Source organism: Amblyraja radiata, chromosome 5, assembly GCF_010909765.2.
Source record: "Amblyraja radiata isolate CabotCenter1 chromosome 5, sAmbRad1.1.pri, whole genome shotgun sequence".
NCBI lineage: Eukaryota > Metazoa > Chordata > Chondrichthyes > Rajiformes > Rajidae > Amblyraja > Amblyraja radiata.
This window is the reverse complement of record NC_045960.1, coordinates 31967105-31984342: the sequence shown is the minus strand read 5'-3', so window position 1 is coordinate 31984342 and position 17238 is coordinate 31967105. Positions and strand designations below refer to the sequence as shown.

The window sequence follows — 17238 nt, the reverse complement described above, 5'->3', positions numbered from 1 at the left end:
TGTTGCCCTGCTGAATAGCGGAACATCCTGTGGGGGGTTGAGAAGCGCCATCCTCCATGACTTCACCCAGGCTGAAGCAAAAGTGGAACTCCAGATATTAGGCTTACTTGGCAAATAACTGACTGGGCCTTGGATAAAGTGCTTCTACACTTCAAGCCAGCATCAGATCAACCATGTTGATGGCATCAAAGTGGTTAAAGGGGTGATTGCTGCTCTAAAGGAAGCCACAGATAATCCAGAGAACTTGATATTGGCAAGGGAAGATTTCTTCAATGAGGAGGTGCATCTTGATGCCACGTTGACAAAACTTCGGGAGCTACCAGTACATCCACAGTTCAGTTCAAATATGAGGAGCTGTCTTCAAGCTGTCATCACTGTGGCGGTAGTGGCGGCGCTGTTAACAGCTGCGGCTCGCCTGCAGTCCGTCTGTCTTTACTGTTTTTTGTTGGTTTTTTTGGTCTTGTTTTGGCTAAGTTTTAGTTTATTAGGTTGTGTTATGGGGGGGGGGGGGGGTAGTGAAACATGTTTTTTTTTGTCTCTCCCTTCGGGGTAATGCAACTTTTTCTTGTCGTATTCTCCTTCTCTGCCTCCGTCTGCGCTGAGGCCTAATGGCGGAGCTGGCGGTCTCCAACCCACGACCGACCTCAAGGCTCCGGAAGCAGAGCCAGCCAAGACTTACCAACGCGAGGCTGCCCGTCTTCGGGGCCGAGGCAGCGGTGGCCCGACTCGCTGATGCGGCGTTCCAGCTTTCGGCAGCGGCCCAGAGCTGAGACTGCGGGACTCGGAGCTGTTGCAGCGGGACTCGGAGCTGATGCAGTGGCCCGGGGCTGGGGCTGCGGGACTCGAAGCTGGGGCAGCGGGACTCAGAGCTGTTGCAGCAGGACTCGGAGGCTGATGCAGCGGCCCGGAGCTGAGGCTGCGGGACTCGGAGCTGGGGCAGCGGGACTCGGAGCTGTTGCAGCGGGACTCGGAGCTGATGCAATGGGACTCGGTGCTGTGGCTGTGGGACTCGGAGCTGTTGCAGCGGGACTCGGAGCTGTGGCTGCGGGACTCGGAGCTGATGCAGCAGGACTCGGAGCTGATGCAGCGGGACTCGGAGCTGAGGCTGTGGCGGGCCGACTCGGAGCGGAGACGGCGTTCCGGCTTTCGGCAGCGGCGACATCACCACGGAGGTCCGCTGGACTGGAGAGCGGCATCTTCGGCCTGGATCGCCTCAGCGCAGAGGGAGAACAAGGAGGGAAGAGACAGAGACTGAGACTTTTGCCTCCATCACAGTGAGGAGGTGCTTGGTGAACTCACTGTGGTGGATGTTAATTTGTGTTTTGTTATTTATTGTTACTGTGTATGACTGCAGGCAACGTAATTTTGTTCAGACCGAAAGGTCTGAATGACAATAAAGGAATCAAATTCAAATTCAAACTGTGTTGAAGAGGCAGTATAGTAAATACTTTGAACTTGATGTAACTGAGAAACTGAAGGAGGAGACTGCATCAGCAAGATCACACAACATTGATGCGGAGGAGATAATGGGAATGTTTAGCTCATCGAAACAGAAATCTCCTAATGCCACCATGTGTTATTTGTCATGTAGGATGCGAGCCTGCAAGAATAGAACAGTCAATTACCTTGATAATCTCGAGGAGCAACATAGGGAGGAGGTGCTCTGTAAGGCAGTGACATGGGGGAGAGTGCAGAGGAACAAACGGAAGAAAAAACAGAAGGAATTGAGAACAGAAATCATCAAGCGACAGAAAGACAAGGAGCATGCTCAGGGCACGAAAGAGAGGAAAAAATAGGGAAAAAATTGAAATAGACTGATTTAAACAGCATTCGCAGAGATTATCGGAATTTGGACTACTCCAAATGTGATGATCTACAGGACATTCTTAATGGGAAAGTAGTAGGTAGAAAGGCATGAGATGCATGGTTTGAAGAGCAAAAACTTGTAGTTTACATTGCCAAAATTGAAAAGTTGAGGAAAAACAAGGTGTACAGAGTTGCTTATTGGTTTCAATTGTCGTGGTTTTAAGACTCAAATTTGGATAAGATGACACAGACATGGAGAATTCCTCAAGAAGACGAAAGCCTTTATTTGCAAATATTCGGCTGGAACATTCAGAGATGACACCACCTGTCCGCTCTCTAATTGCTCCCTGATCCATAGAAACAAACAGCTTATTACAGTTGTGTTCAAGAAGGAACTGCAGATGCTGGAAGATCGAAGGTACACAAAATTGCTGGAGAAACTCAGCGGGTGCAGCAGCATCTATGGAGCGAAGGAAATAGGCGACGTTTCGGGCCGAAACCCTTCTTCAGACTGATGGGGGGTGAAGGAAGGAAAAAGGGAGGAGGAGCCCGAGGGCGGGCGGATGGGAGGGTGGAAGGAGACAGCTAGAGGGTTAAGGAAGGGGAGGAGACAGCACGGGCTAGCAAAATTGGGAGAATTCAATGTTAATGCCATACGGACGCAAGGTCCCCAGGCGGAATATGAGGTGCTGTTCCTCCAATTTCCAGTGTTGCTCACTCTGGCAATGGAGGAGACCCAGGACAGAGAGGTCGGATTGGGAATGGGAGGGGGAGTTGAAGTGCTGAGCCACCGGGAGGTTAGGTAGGTTATTGCGGACTGAGCGGAGGTGTTCGGCGAAACGATCGCCCAACCTCCGCTTGGTCTCCCTGATGTAAATCAGCTGACATCTAGAGCAGCGGATGCAGTAGATTAGGTTGGAGGAGATACAGGTGAACCTTTGTCGCACCTGGAACGACTACTTGGGTCCTTGAATGGAGTCGAGGGGGGAGGTGAAGGGACAGGTGTTGCATTTCTTGCGGTTGCAACGGAAAGTGCCCGGGGAGGGGGTGGTACAGGAGGAAAGGGAAGAATTGACAAGGGAGTTGCGGAGGGAGCGGTCTTTGCGGAAGGCAGACATGGGGGGAGATGGAAAGATGTGGCGAGTAGTGGGGTCACGTTGGAGGTGGCGGAAATGGCGGAGGATTATGTGTTGTATTTGCCGGCTGGTGTGGTGAAAGGTGAGGACCAGAGGGACTCTGCCCTTGTTGCGAGTGCGGGGATGGGGGGAGAGAGCAGTGTTACGGGGTATGGATGAGACCCTGCTGTGAGCTTCATCTATGGTGGCGGAGGGGAATCCCCGTTCCCTGAAGAACGAGGACATTTCCGATGCCCTGGTATGGAATGTCTCATCCTGGGAACAGATGCGGCGTAGGCGGAAGAATTGGGAGTAGGGGATGGAGTCTTTACAGGGGGCAGGGTGGGAAGACGTGTAGTCCAGATAGCCATGTGAGTCAGTAGGTTTGTAATGTATGTCGGTCAGGAGTCTGTCCCCTGCGATGGAGATGGTGAGGTCAAGGAATGGTAGGGAAGTGTCGGAAATGGTCCAGGTGTATTGGAGTGCCGGATGGAAGTTGGTGGTGAAGTGGATGAAGTCAGTCAGTTGTGTGTAGGTGCAGGAGGTGGCCCCAAAGCAGTCGTCAATGTAACGGAGATAGAGGTTGGGGATGGGGCCCTGGTACGTATTGAACAAGGATTGTTCAACGTACCCGACAAAGAGGCAGGCGTAGCTGGGGCCCATGCGTGTGCCCATAGCTACGCCTTGTGTTTGGAGGAAATGGGAGGAGTCAAACGTAAAGTTGTTGAGGGTGAGGACCAACTCCGCTAGGCGGAGGAGAGTGTCAGTGGCTGGGTATAGGTTGCTCCTCTGGTCGAGGAAGAACCGGAGGGCTTTGAGGCCATCCTGGTGGGGGATGGAGGTGTAGAGTGACTGGACATCCATGGTGAAGATGAGGGGGTGAGGGCCTAGAGAGTGGAATGCGTGGAGACGGCGGAGAGTGTCTGAGGTGTCTAGAACATAGGTGGGAAGGGATTTGACCAAGGGGGAGTCAAGGTATGTGGAGATGAGTTCGGTGGGGCACGAACAAGCAGAGACAATGGGTCTGCCGGGAGAGCCGGGTTTGTGGATTTTGGGGAGAAGGTAAAAACGGGCCGTGCGGGGCTGGGGAACGATGAGGTTGGAAGCTTGGTCGGGCAGGGCGTGGGAATTGATGAAGTCGGTGATGGTGCTAGATATGGTGGCCTGGTGCTCGTCAGTGGGGTCATGGTCCAAGAGTAAGTAGGAGGAGGTGTCCGAGAGTTGGCGCGTGGCCTCAGCTTTGTAGAGATCGACGCGCCAGACTACCACGGCACCTCCCTTGTCGGCTGGTTTGATGACCCAATCTGGGTTTGTGCGGAGTGATTCAATGGCAGTGCGTTCAGAGGGGGAGAGATTAGAGTGAGACAGGGGAGTGGAGAAGTTGAGGCGGTTGACGTCGCGGCGGCAGTTCTGGATGAAGAGTTCCAGAGCCGGGACGTTGCGAGGGGGGTTCCACGAGGAGGGGGTGCGTTGGAGACGGGAAAAAGGGTCATCATTGGGGGGTGAGGACTCCTTCCCATGGAAGTGCGCTGTGAGGCGGAGACGACGGTGGAAGCGCTCCAAGTCATGGTGGGCGCGGAACTCATTGAGATGGGGACGGAGGGGGACAAAGGTAAGACCTCTGCTGAGGACAGACCGTTCGGTGTGGGAGAGGGGGAGGTCGGGGGGGGATGGTGAACACCCGGCAGGGGTGGGGGTTGGGGCCAGAGGAAGGCAGGTGGGTGGACTGGGGACGGGGCGATGTGTGGGGGGTTGTGGGTGTTGGAGGAGTGGTGGGTGGTCAGGGGGTGGGGGGGTGCGGGGGCTGTAATGTGGGTGGGGAAGAGCGGGGGTGACATGGTTGGAGGGGGATGGGGAGGGTCAGTGGAACAGCCACTGAGGTTAGCAAGGTTGGGCAGACGGGCACTAGGACCCAGTGGAGTTGAGCCCGGCGGGCCCAGTGCGGCGGCGATGTTAGGCGGGCCCAGTGCGGCGGCGACGTTCAGTGGTCCCGGTCCGGCGACGATGCTGGATGGGCCCAGTGCGGCGGCGATGTCGGGTGGGCCCGGTGCGGCGATGAGGTTGGGCGGTCCAGGGGGGCGGCGAGCGACGGAGGAATCAGCGAGGGGGAGGGTGTCCAGGTTACCGTTGAGGCGGCGAGGCTGGGCATCATCGGTCGGCAGGTGAGGGTCGGCGGCAACATCGATGTGGAGGTCGGTGAAGGCGGCGTCCTGGTGAGTATTGAAGGCGCTCCTCGTGCCCAAGATGTTGTCGCGGGACTCGGGCAGGCGATGTAGGCCGCAGTTGGGGCCCGGAGTCTGCGGGCGGTCGAGTCGCGGAGTATAGGCGTCGGGAGCGGCCTGGAGTCGGGATAATTTAAGGTCCTTTGTGGAATTAAGGTAGGCCAGGAATTTTTTATTTTGGGCTTATTACAGTTCTTCAGCCCTATCTCTGCTTCATTATCTTTCATGCTGTACTCCTTTGCATCAATCTATCGTCAATTCTAACATTCACTGTCTCACCACCATTACTTCCGACCTTGGTTCAGTCTTATTAAACTTTACATTTCCCGTCATATCTCGTCGTTCACATACAAAAGTAAAAATAAGTAACTTGTTTAGTGCCTTGATTACTAGATAAATGATTTAATTAAGTGCTGCTAATTAACTAACAAGCACGTGAGTCTAAGTTGATGTCTGGGGTACATAAAATAGCTGACATCTGCTGGCTATGATAAATGTTTTAATTAAGTGTTCTTCTATACAATCTGAGGAGTATGATGATGCTACTGATTATGATATGCCAATGTACCAGCTAGCAGCCGATCTTCTCCATAAAGACTTGGTCTTTTGCTAGAAATTGTAATTTCTTTAGCTATCTGTTATGGACTTACAGCATATAATACAATAATATTAAAGTTCTGATCTTGAGAATATCACATTTTTGAATTTTCAAGGCAGTCTGGGTGTTTATTGCTATTTCCGTCACAACGGTCAATTTTGTAATTAGCTACAATTAGGTAACTAACTAATTATATGCTTTAACTTCAGGTCATCCAAGTTAGATGTTTCATATTTGTTTCAGAATGCTTCAATCTAAAATAACTGAACATTTCATTCAGTTCTCTTAATTTTTAAGAAAGTTATGGGCTTTTGACTGTCCTCGATTACAACTTTTGTGTTAAGTCAATGAAAAAGCAAGTGGGAACAAGATGTTAATTTCCGAGTATGAAAATGACTATAACTTTTTTAATACTGATGATATGAAAGTGAATTAGGTGTGAAAATAAACTTATTTTTATGCTTTATCTGATGGGATAAATTGCAGACGTGATTTTTAAAATCTCAACATTTTGTAACATTGCTATATTGTCTTTAGACCAGCGTCTGCAGTTCCTTCCTACGCATTTTGTCTCTATTTTCTGTTTAGACTAGCATCTACAGTTGCATCCTGCACATTTTAATGACTGTTTTAAATGTTGCTGTTTTACCTGCTTTTAACTATTTATACAGTGTCATCAGGGGCTGGATTGTTTTTACTGTTATCATGTGTAAAATGTTTTAAGTTTCATGTGCGATGCTCTGGTATTCCCTGGGAAACGTCTTCTCATTTTGCATTGTACAACGGTTGCTTTGAAAGATGACAATAAAGGGGTTGATTGATTGATAACTCTATTAAACTCTACTGTTCATTTTAAAACCAATACTTTTTCCTCACCAGCACGTCGGCCCCGGTCCCTCCGCGTGCTTTTCGCTCGAGCCTGGCGGCGGCGTGAGGGCGCTTCAACCGTCGCGCTCGTGAATGGCAGCGACGCGGCTTAAGCCCGGTTGTTGTGACGCTGCTGTCTGTGGCGCGGCCCCCTTCTGCCAGCGGAGCTGTGGTGCGCAAAGAGCGGTTCGTGCAGCGCAGTAGCTGGCGGTGGCAGCGTCCATGTTGGCGCCGGACCGTTCATGACACCGCGCTGGAGCCGGAGCTACGCAGTCGAGGCCACCGCCATCCCAGACTCCGCACAGGTCAGTCAGTCAGTGCTCAGCTCAGCGACATTGCTTGTGCGGCGGTTGCCAAGAAGGCGGCTTCAGCGTTGCCAGGCCGCTGCTCCAAGAAAATACTTTGAATTCGTGTTACGGCTTTACCCGAGAGGCATCCGCGCTTTGAAATAACATGTATATAAAGCGAGGCAGTATCGTTGTAGCTGGATTTTAGATACGGATAACTGCGCGGTTGCTGTGGTTTCCATCGACTTTTCAATGTTTACAGTGGTCGCAATGACTCCCATGTGGAGTTGTCAACGCGACCTGACGGTGTCGTTTGGAGACACAAGACACTGCAGATTGAGCAAAACACAAAGTGCTGGAGTAACTCAGCGGGTCAGGCAGCATCTTTGGAGGGAATGGATAGACGTTTCGGGTTCCATCCTTCAGACTGATTGTAGCAGGAGGGGTAGAAAACTGGGAAAAAGGTGGAGGGCGGGCCAAAGCCAGGCAAGTGATCGGTGGAGACATAAGGAACTGCAGATGCTGGATATGTAAGAAGAAACTGCAGATGCTGGTTTAAACCAAAGATACCAGAGGATCTCCTCTAGTATCTTTGGTTTAAACCGAAGATAGACAATAAAAGCTGGAGTAACTCCGCGGGACAGGAAGCATCTCGGGAGAGAAGGAATGGGTGATGTTTCGGGTCGAGACCCTTCTTCAGACAGATACTGAATGCTTGAGCAAAACACAAAGTTCTGGAATAACTCAGTAGGTCAGGCAGCATCTGTGGAGAGGCTGGGCAGATGATGTTTTGGGGACCCTTCTTTTTGAGGGATATCAACTTTTGCACAAATTTTAAAACCACAGTCTATAGTGAATACAAGCCCAGTCGCTCCATTCTTTTATCATATGACAGTCCCGCCATCCCGGGAATTAACCTCGTGATCTACTCTGCAATTCCTCAATAGCAAGGTGTGGTCCACCAGGGCCCTGTACAACTGCAGAAGGACCTCTTTGCTCCTCTCTTTATGAAGGCCAACATGCCATTAGCTTTCTTCACTGCCTGTTGTACCTGTATGCTTACTTTCAGTAACTGATGTACTATGACACTATAGGTCTCATTGTACTTCCCCTTTTTCTAACCTAACCTGACACCCTTCAGACAAGTCTGAAGAAGGGTTTCGGCCCGAAACGTCGCCTATTTCCTTCGCTCCATAGATGCTGCTGCACCCGCTGAGTTTCCCCAGCAATTTTGTGTACCTTCGATATTCCAGCATCTGCAGTTCCCTTTTGAACACCCTTCAGATAATAATCTGTCTTCCCGTTCTTGCCTCCAAAGTGGATAACCTCACATTTATCCACATTATACGGCATCTGCCATGTTTCTGCCCGCTCACACAACCTGTCCAAGTCACTCTGCATCCTCATAACATCCTCTTCACAGTTCACACTGCCACCCAGCTTTGTGTAATTGCAAATTTGCTAATGTTACTTTTAAATCCTTCTAATGGCCCTGTCTCACGGTGCGAGTCCACCCACGAGTGATCCCGAGTGAAAGAAAAAATTAAACTCGTGGTTTTCTACGAGATTCCAAGTTTATGTTCACGAGTTTAAACGCGTTCCCACGTGTATCTAAGTTTGCCGTTTATTTCTCATTTCTGCGACTTACCAAGTTCCACTCCCGAGTTACCAAGTTCCACTCCCAAGTTACCAAGTTCCTCTCCCGAGTTACTCTTGAGCCAACAATGACTACCGACGTGTGGAAAAATCATCACATGGTTAAAATGATGTCATGCAGTTTTTTTTTCACTATAAAAAGCCTCCCATGTTTAAATTTCTTAGGGTTACGGAATCAAGGGATATGGGGAGAAAGCAGAAACTGGGTACTGATTTTGGATGATCAGCCATGATCATATTGAATGGCAATGCTGGCTCGAAGGGCTGAATGTGATCACTTCCATTATGTAGAGAGTCTCAGAACGTTAATAGAGATTCCATTCCGTTTACATTGCTCTTTGTGCACGGATCAAATCTTAGCCCAAAGTGTACATTAAGCGGCGAGGATTAATTTCAAAACTTTATATTATTTCAAAGTGTTTTATCCGAACAACAGATCAGGGCAGATGCCAGCCCCTTTAAACATCACGGACAGCTCAGTGTGAAATGGTGCTGGAATTATATATGTGAAATAGTCTTGGGAATGTTATTATCGATCCTAAATGCTCTATTTAAATTATAGGTCATTTAGTTTGTTGTGGTGGCCCCAGATTTAACACCTCAGTCTATTAAAATTGAATTATCTCACTGAACGAAAACATGCAATATGTTTCCATGCAAATATCCAGTGGTTGAGAATTAAAGAGCAGTCATTAGTGTTTTTAAACGGGCGGTTGTAGTCAATAATACAGTAACCAAATTATATTTATTCATTGCTAGAGAGGACGATGTAAACATAGTGAGGTTAGTGAGCAGCCTCTAACATTAACCGCTCCTCGTACTGTTCTGTTGTGTAGGAAGAAACTGCAGATGCTGGTTACCCCAACGATAAACACCAAAAGCTGGAGTAACTCAGAGGGTCGGACAGCATCTCTGGAGAGAAGGAATGGGTGACGTTTCGGATCGCAACTCTCCAGGTTGCTACTTGGACCCACCTGATCTCCCGGTTGCCAAACACTTCCCATTCCCACACTGACCTTTCTGTCCGAGGTCTCCTCCAGTCAGAGTGAGGCTAAATGCAAATTGAAGGAACAGCATCTCATATTTCGCGTGGGCAGCTTATAGCCCAGTGATATGAATATTGATTTCTCTCACTTCAAGTAACCCCGGCATTCCCTCTCTGTCTATCCCTCCTCCACCCAAGTCGCACCAGCTTCTCGTTTTCACCCAACGAACAGCGAACAATGGTCTGTTTCTTTTATCATCGTTACTTTTTTGCATACATTGTTCTTTATCTCTCTACAATACATCATCATCTATATCTCTCGTTTCCCTTACCAGTCTGTCGAAGAGTCTCGACCCGAAACATCACCCATTCCTTCTCTCCAGAGATGCTGCCTGTCCCGCTGAGTTACTCCAGCTTTTTGTGTCTATCGTCGCCCTTCTTCAGGCTGTTCCGTTGCATTGACTGAAAACGAACGATGTGACAGTACCAGTGACTTAATTAATGAAATGGAGACACGTGGAATTAAATGGACTTGGAATAACTGGGGCGGAGGGGTTTTATCGAAAAGTGACTACATGAAATCGGTGGAAGGAAATGGGCAGGCGAGGTTTTGGGTCAGGGTCCTTCTTCAGACTCCATGACCCGCTGAGTTCTTCCAGCTGACAAATGGAGACATGGGGGACCACAGATGCTGGCATGTTGAGCGATACACAAAGTGTTGGAGCAACTCGATGGGCCGAATGGCCTAATTCTGCTCCTATGACATGTACTCACGAAGTGCCGAAGTAAGCCAGTGGGTCAGGATCTGTGGAGGAAATGGATAGGCAACGTTTCGGATCGGGTCCCTTTTCGAGCGAATCAACGTCTGTCCATTCCCTCTGCTGATGCTGCCTGTCCTGCTGAGTTACTCCAACGCTGTGTGAGTTCCTACAACACATTGTATGTGTTTTATGATCATGATTCCAGCAACTGCAGTTTCTTGTCTCTACATAAACTAGGCCTCAGCAACACTGAGTGTACTAACCGGGAGAATATGTTGCTGCTGCCAAAACAACAGTTGGCAATGTATGCACGGTAGATGTCACATTGCGTGGGAAACGAGGTCTCCAGGGAGACAGAAGCAAAGTGCTGGAGTAACTCCGTGGGCCAGGCAGCATCTCAGGAGATTTATAAAGCATTACATTTTGGAACACAAGGAACTACAGAAGCTGGTTTACGAAAAAAAAACAAAGTGCTGGAGTAATTCAACGTGTCGGGCAGTATCTGTGGAGAACATGGACAGGTGATGTTTCGGGTGAAAGAAGGGTCTAAAGTTTGAAGAAGGGTCTCGACCCGAAACGTCACCTATCCAAGTTCCCCGGAGATGACTAATCTTCAACATTTCACTTCTGGCACTCAGGCCAAATCCACGAGTTACTCACGAGTCACTATGGAAACTAACGGGCTACTAGGGTATTACAATGAGTTTAAAAGTTTCAAATTTTTCCTTCAGGAGTAAATTTGACTCGTGGAAATCTTTCAACATGTTGAAAATTTTTCATGAGTTAACAAGTTTCCCGAGTACCTGCCATTAGCATTACGAGTCGCTAAGTTACGTCCACGAGTTCCGACGTTCTCACTGAGTTAATTCTATGTGATTACCATGATTTGTTTTTAACATGGGATCACTCGTGGGTGGACTCTCACCGTGAGACAGGGGTTTAAATCATTAATGTACAGTGCCCTCCATAATGTTTGGGACAAAGACCCATCATGAAGAGTGTTTCTGATCTGTCGGACAGGTGTTTGGGGATTTTTATTTATTATAGAGAGAATTCTTCTGTCATCAGCTGTGGAGGTCTTCCTTGGCCTGTCAGTCCCTTTGCGATTAGTAAGCTCACCACTCTCTTTCTTCCTAATGATGTTCCAAACTGTTGATTTTGGTAAGCCTAGGATTTGGCCGATGTCTCTAACTGTTTTATTCTTGTTTCTCAGTCTCATAATGGCTTCTTTGAATTTCATTGGCCCAACTTTGGTCCTCATGTTGATAAACAGCAATAAAGGTTTCCAAAGGTGATGGAAAGACTGGAGGAAAGACTAAGTGCTGAGAGCTCTCTTATACCTGCATTAAGGTGGCATTTAAACACACCTGAGTAATTACAAACACCTGTGAAGCCATGTGTCCCAAACATTATGGTGTCCTGAAATGGGGGGCTATGTATAAACATAGCTGTAATTTCTACACGATGAAACCAAAACCAAAATACCCTTTAATAAAATCTGAAAATGTGCACTTTAACCACATGTGATTTTTTTTTCTATAACAAATTTCAAATTGTGGAGTACAGACGTAAATAAATAAATGATGGTCTTTGTCCCAAACATTATGGAGGGCACTGTATATTGTAAATAGCTGCAGTCCCAGCAACAAGCCTTGCGACACCCCACTAGTCACTGCCTGCCATTCTGAAAGAGACCTATTAATCCCTACTGGTACTCAAAATTGCTGGAGGTACACAAAATTGCTGGAGAAACTCAGCGGGTGCAGCAGCATCTATGGAGCTACATAGATGCTGCTGCACCCGCTGAGTTTCTCCAGCAATTTTGTGTACCTTCGATCTTCCAGCATCTGCAGTTCCTTTTTGAACACTATTAAACCCTACTATTTGTTTCCTGTCTGCCAAACAAATTTTTTAATCTATGTCAATACCCTACCCCCATACCATGTGCTCTAATTTTGCCCACTAATAGTAAGATTAAACGAGAGCTTACCAGTTTGAAGTTTGATCTGTATTTTATGAGGAGTTACGATGAGGGATTACGTGAAGAAGCCCGCCAGGACGCATGCGTGCCATTCTTCAAAGCAGCGGTGTGAAATCACAGATAACTGTAATGACTAAACATAGTAAGATTAGAGAAGAGATACCAGTTAAGTATATGATCAAGGATGGGAGCGGAGGGCACGTAATCCCTCATCGTCACTCCTCATAAAATACAGATCAAACTTCAAACTGGTAAGTTCTCGTTTAATCTTGCTATTTTACTTCGGAGTCACGTGAGTGACTACGTGAAGATTTTAAAGCTCTGTAATTTCATGCCGTGGAAACGAGTCCATGCATCACGTCTGCCTTGATGACTGTAGGAGGAATTGTGTTAACATAATTTGGACATGAATTCGACATTGAAATCATAAAATTTGTTAACACAAAATTATAACCCCTTTTTATGGGTTTAAATTAATTTACAGAACTTAAAATTGTTTCTGCAAACGTTCCAGGTTTCATTACTGGTTTGTTGTAAAATAATTGGAATGTTTTTTCCCCAGACCATTCTGCTGCCTTGAGAATTTGGTCCATTGGTACATCCAACTGTATCGCTGCCGATGTAGGTGCAACCCTGGTGGAATGAGATTTTAATAATATTAGTATCCACCTCAGCCTGTGTTAGCACCTGTTTCAGCCATCTTGAGATGGTCTGGACCGTCACTCTTTTGTGTGGTTGCTTGTGGCTGACCAAAAGTGCCTTCTCATTGCCTCTTAGGATTTTCGTTGTCTCCATGTATAACGACAGATGTCTTACTATACAGAGACGGTCATCTGTTGGGTATGACCTAAATTGTATATTGAGGCCTGCTGATCCCTGTCTGTTCTGCTTTACTAACTCATAGATATGAAACGTAATATTTTCTGTTGAGGAAGTCATGTTGTCCAGTCTTAGTTTATGCAGTGACTGTACCCTCTGTGCCGTGACCAATGCCATTAGCATGACTGTTTTTAATGTCAGTCTGTGTAGGGACAGAGCTGTTGCTGGAGACCAATTCCTGAACATCTTCAGGACAATACTTACATCCCATATTTGGGAGTACCTGGTTCTCGGGGGATTAGTATTAAAAATTCCCCTCATAAGTTTTGTTACCAGTGGGTGAGTCCCAACAGAGTAACGCTCTGTCACCTGCCATAGGTAAGTCAATAGGGCAGTTCTGGCACAGTTGATGGCACTGTAACTGAGCCCCTCATCATAGTGGAGGCCTGCCAGATATTCCAGAACAGACGGGATGTTCATGTCTCTGTAGGTGATGTTGTTTTTATGGCAGTACATCTCCCACTTCCTGATATAGACCAGATACTGTTTTTTGGTTGACTGTCTTGGTGCCGCCGAGATCATGTTCACTGTTCGGTCCGTCAGTCCCAGTTGTAGTAGAGGTGTTTTTAAACTCTACAAATTAATGTTCAAATGTTTATGGCATGGGTGGCTATCCCTTGTTACGGGATGTAGCAATAAATCTGGTCTATGTGGGATGGTGATACATGGTTCTAATACCATGTTTAATACCACTGGGAACCATGGTTGAGTAGGCCAATCGGGTACTACCAAAATACCAGACGCAGAGTCTTGTTGTATTTTCCTTAATACCCGACTGATGAGGCAGAAAGGAGGGAATGTGTAAATAAACAATTTCCCCCCCAATGCAGCGAAAATGCATCTGTCGCCGCTGCCCCAGGGTCTGGTTCCCATGAAACATAATTTGATAACTGGTGGTTAAGTCTGGATGCGAATAGATCGATATCTGGTGTTCCATATTTTGCTGTAATATCAGCAAATACTTTTTTATTCAACATCCATTTGGTGTTTTCATTAAATTTGCGTGCCCTGGTGTCTGCCACTAAATTTAGTCTTCCTGGTAGGTAAGTGGCTGATATCCAAATATCTCTCTGGATACACCATTGCCAAATTGTATTAGCCAGATTGTCACATGATGTTGATTTGTTTCCACCCATGTGGTTAATGTATGCTACCACGGTGGTATTGTCTATCTGTAGTCTAACATGCTGGTGATATGACCCAGTACAATATGACTTTAGGCCATGGAATGCACCCAACATTTCCAGGTAGTTTATGCCCAGTGTGAGTAATAATGATGCCTCCTGAGCAGTCCATCTACCTCCACAGCTGGTGATGGTATTGGTGGCTCCCCACCCAAGTGCACTGGCATCAGTTTGTAGTACCATGGAAGGGTTACTGACAATGATTGGATTGGAACAAAACCAGATCTATCCACCATTTTAGCTTTGATTGGTAGTTTCATAGGTCTGTCAAAGTGACCTGCATTAATTTTGAGTGCTTATATTTTTGCTCTCTGTAAGTTTTGGTAATGTAGAGGTCCAAATTGTGTGGCTGGAAAGGCAGCCACCATTTTGCCAATTACTTTTGCTACCAATCTGATGGATGGTTTGCTGATGTCAATGAGGTTATTGCAAGCCTCTATTAAATCTCTAGCCTTTCCCTTAGGCAGAGTCACCGACATGTGAACTGAGTCAATGGTGAACCCCAAATAGTCCATAGTAGTGGAAGGCGTTAGTTTAGATTTAACTGGATGGATAATAAATCCCAGTTTTTCAAATAACTGTTTTGTGGCTGTTACAGTTTGTTTGGCCAATTCCAAAGTTTTGCCCACAATGAGTATGTCATCTAAATATGCCATGACCATGTGTTTACGTTTCCGTAGAAACGCTAGGGCTGGTTTCAAAATTTTTGTGAACAGCCTGGGGCTGATGATAACCCATTTGGCAGTGCTTTATACTGTCAGCGTTGTCCCATCCAGTTGAATTTTAAGTAACATCTGTGGTCACCTCGTATAGGCACTGAATAGTAAGCATGTTTTAAATCGATGCTGGCCATGAAGTAACCTTTGGAAATTAATTGTTTAGCAGTAACAAAGGTTTCCATTTTGAAGTGAATATATTGTACAAATGTAGACACGCATGCGTCCTGGCGGGCTTCTTCACGTAGTCACTCACGTGACTCCGAAGTAAAATCTCCTGTGTGGGACCATATCAAAGGCTTTCTGAAAGTTGAGGTACACTACATCCACTGGCTCTCCCTTGTCCATTTTACTTGTTTCATCCTCAAAAAATTCCAGATTTGTCAAGCATGATTTCCCCTTCATAAATCCATGCTGACTTGGACTGATCCTGTTACTGCTGTCCAAATGCGTCGCTGTTACATCTGTGATAATCGACTCCAGCATCTTCCCCACCACCGATGTCAGGCTAACTGGTCTATAATTCCCTGCTTTCTCTCTCCCTCCTTTGCTGAAAAGTGGTATAACATCAGCTACCCTCCAATGCACAGGAACTGATCCAGAATCTATATGATCACCAATGCATCTACGATTTCTAGAGCCACTTCCTTGATTATTCTTCAGTCTTCAGTCCCTTCAGTTCCATCAACCCAACACCATTTCCTGACTAATGTGAATTTCCTTCAGTTCTTCCATCACCCTAGGTCCTCTGTCCTCTAGTACATCTGGGAGATTGTTTGTGTCTTCCTTAGTGAAGACAGAACCAAAGTACCTGTTCAACTCGTCTGTCATTTCCTTGTTCCCCATAATAAATTCACCTCTTTCTGTCTTCACAGGTACTGCATACATTTGTCTTAACTAATTTTTCCCTCTCCACATACCTAAAGAAGCTTTTACTATCCTCCTTTGTATTCTTGCCTAGCTTACCTTCATACTTCATCTTTTCACCCTGTATTGCCTTATTAGTTACTTTCTGTTGATCTTTAAAAGGTACCTAATCCTCTGGCTTCCCACTCATCTTTGCTATGTTATATGTCTTCCCTTTTATTTTAATACTGTCCTTGACTTCCATTGTCAGCCACGGTTGTCTCTTCCCTTAGAATAGGGGTGTCAAACTCAATTTAACTCATTTTGGGTCACTGGCAAAGTGCGACTACATGCGCGCCGGATGCACCGCGTACGCGCGAACACAGTCCGAACACACCATGGACAGCTGCAGCCCGCTCTGGCATAGGGGAAATCATCGCGTGGGCCGGATCGGACCCTTTTGCGGGCCGCATATGGTCCACGGGCCGTGAGTTTGACACCCCTGCCTTAGAATCTTTCTTCCTCTTTGGAAAGAAATGACTCTGCATCTTCTGGATTATTCCCAGAAACCTGCCATTGCTGTTCCACCGTCATCCCTACTAGGGTCCCTTTCTGGTCAACTTACCTTCTCCCTCTCAAATTGCAGATTAAAACTTATCATGTTATGGTCACTACCTCCTAATGGCTCCTTTGCCTTGAGTTGCCTTATCAAATCCGGTTCATTTCACAACACTAAATCCACTTTATTTCTTATACTTTGCGCATTCATAAATAACACTTTTAATTCGGTATTCACCTCCCATCTCACACCGGTTCTTATTTCACCTGACCTTACTCCCTTATACCTTCTTGAACTTTCCATACTGCTGCAAGTAAGAATTTCATTGTTCTATCTATGAAATATGATAATAAATCACTCTGGATTCTTAATTTCATTTGTATTGTTAATTGAAATATTGGAATTACTATGGCCCAAATTGCATACAAATAAAATCTTTAACCATTTACAACATTGTGTTAATAAATGTTGTGCTATCACTCGTGATTTTCTTGCTCAAGGAATTAAAACATGATGGGAATTATATAAAAAGAGAGAAAGTAATGTACAGTTGTTGCCAGCAAGAAGGTATGATGTTTGAGGAAAGGATATGGTGAATTTCCGTCGGTAGAACCATCCAAATCCAAGGCGTAGCTATGGGCACGCACATGGGCACCAGCTATGCCTTCCTCTTTGTAACGTCGAACAATTCTTGTTCGGGGTGTACCGTGGCCCGATCCCAGAACTCTACCTCCGCTACATTGACGACTGCTTTGGTGCGACCTCCTGCACCCATG

General features: G+C 46.6%; 1 protein-coding gene and 1 long non-coding RNA gene across 2 annotated transcripts in view; one reads left to right on the top strand and one right to left on the bottom strand.

The window, feature by feature from the left end:
• LOC116973158 overlaps positions 1-6692 on the bottom strand; it is a 133023-nt gene extending 126331 nt beyond the window's left edge. The window contains exon 1 of the long non-coding RNA XR_004412006.1: positions 6618-6692. This is a non-coding gene — a long non-coding RNA (uncharacterized LOC116973158). The remainder of the gene's footprint in view (positions 1-6617) is intronic.
• A 25-nt stretch (positions 6693-6717) lies between these two features.
• ahi1 (Abelson helper integration site 1) overlaps positions 6718-17238 on the top strand; it is a 227943-nt gene continuing 217422 nt past the window's right edge. The window contains exon 1 of the mRNA XM_033020945.1: positions 6718-6913. The gene's annotated coding sequence lies outside the window, so the exon portion shown is untranslated. The remainder of the gene's footprint in view (positions 6914-17238) is intronic.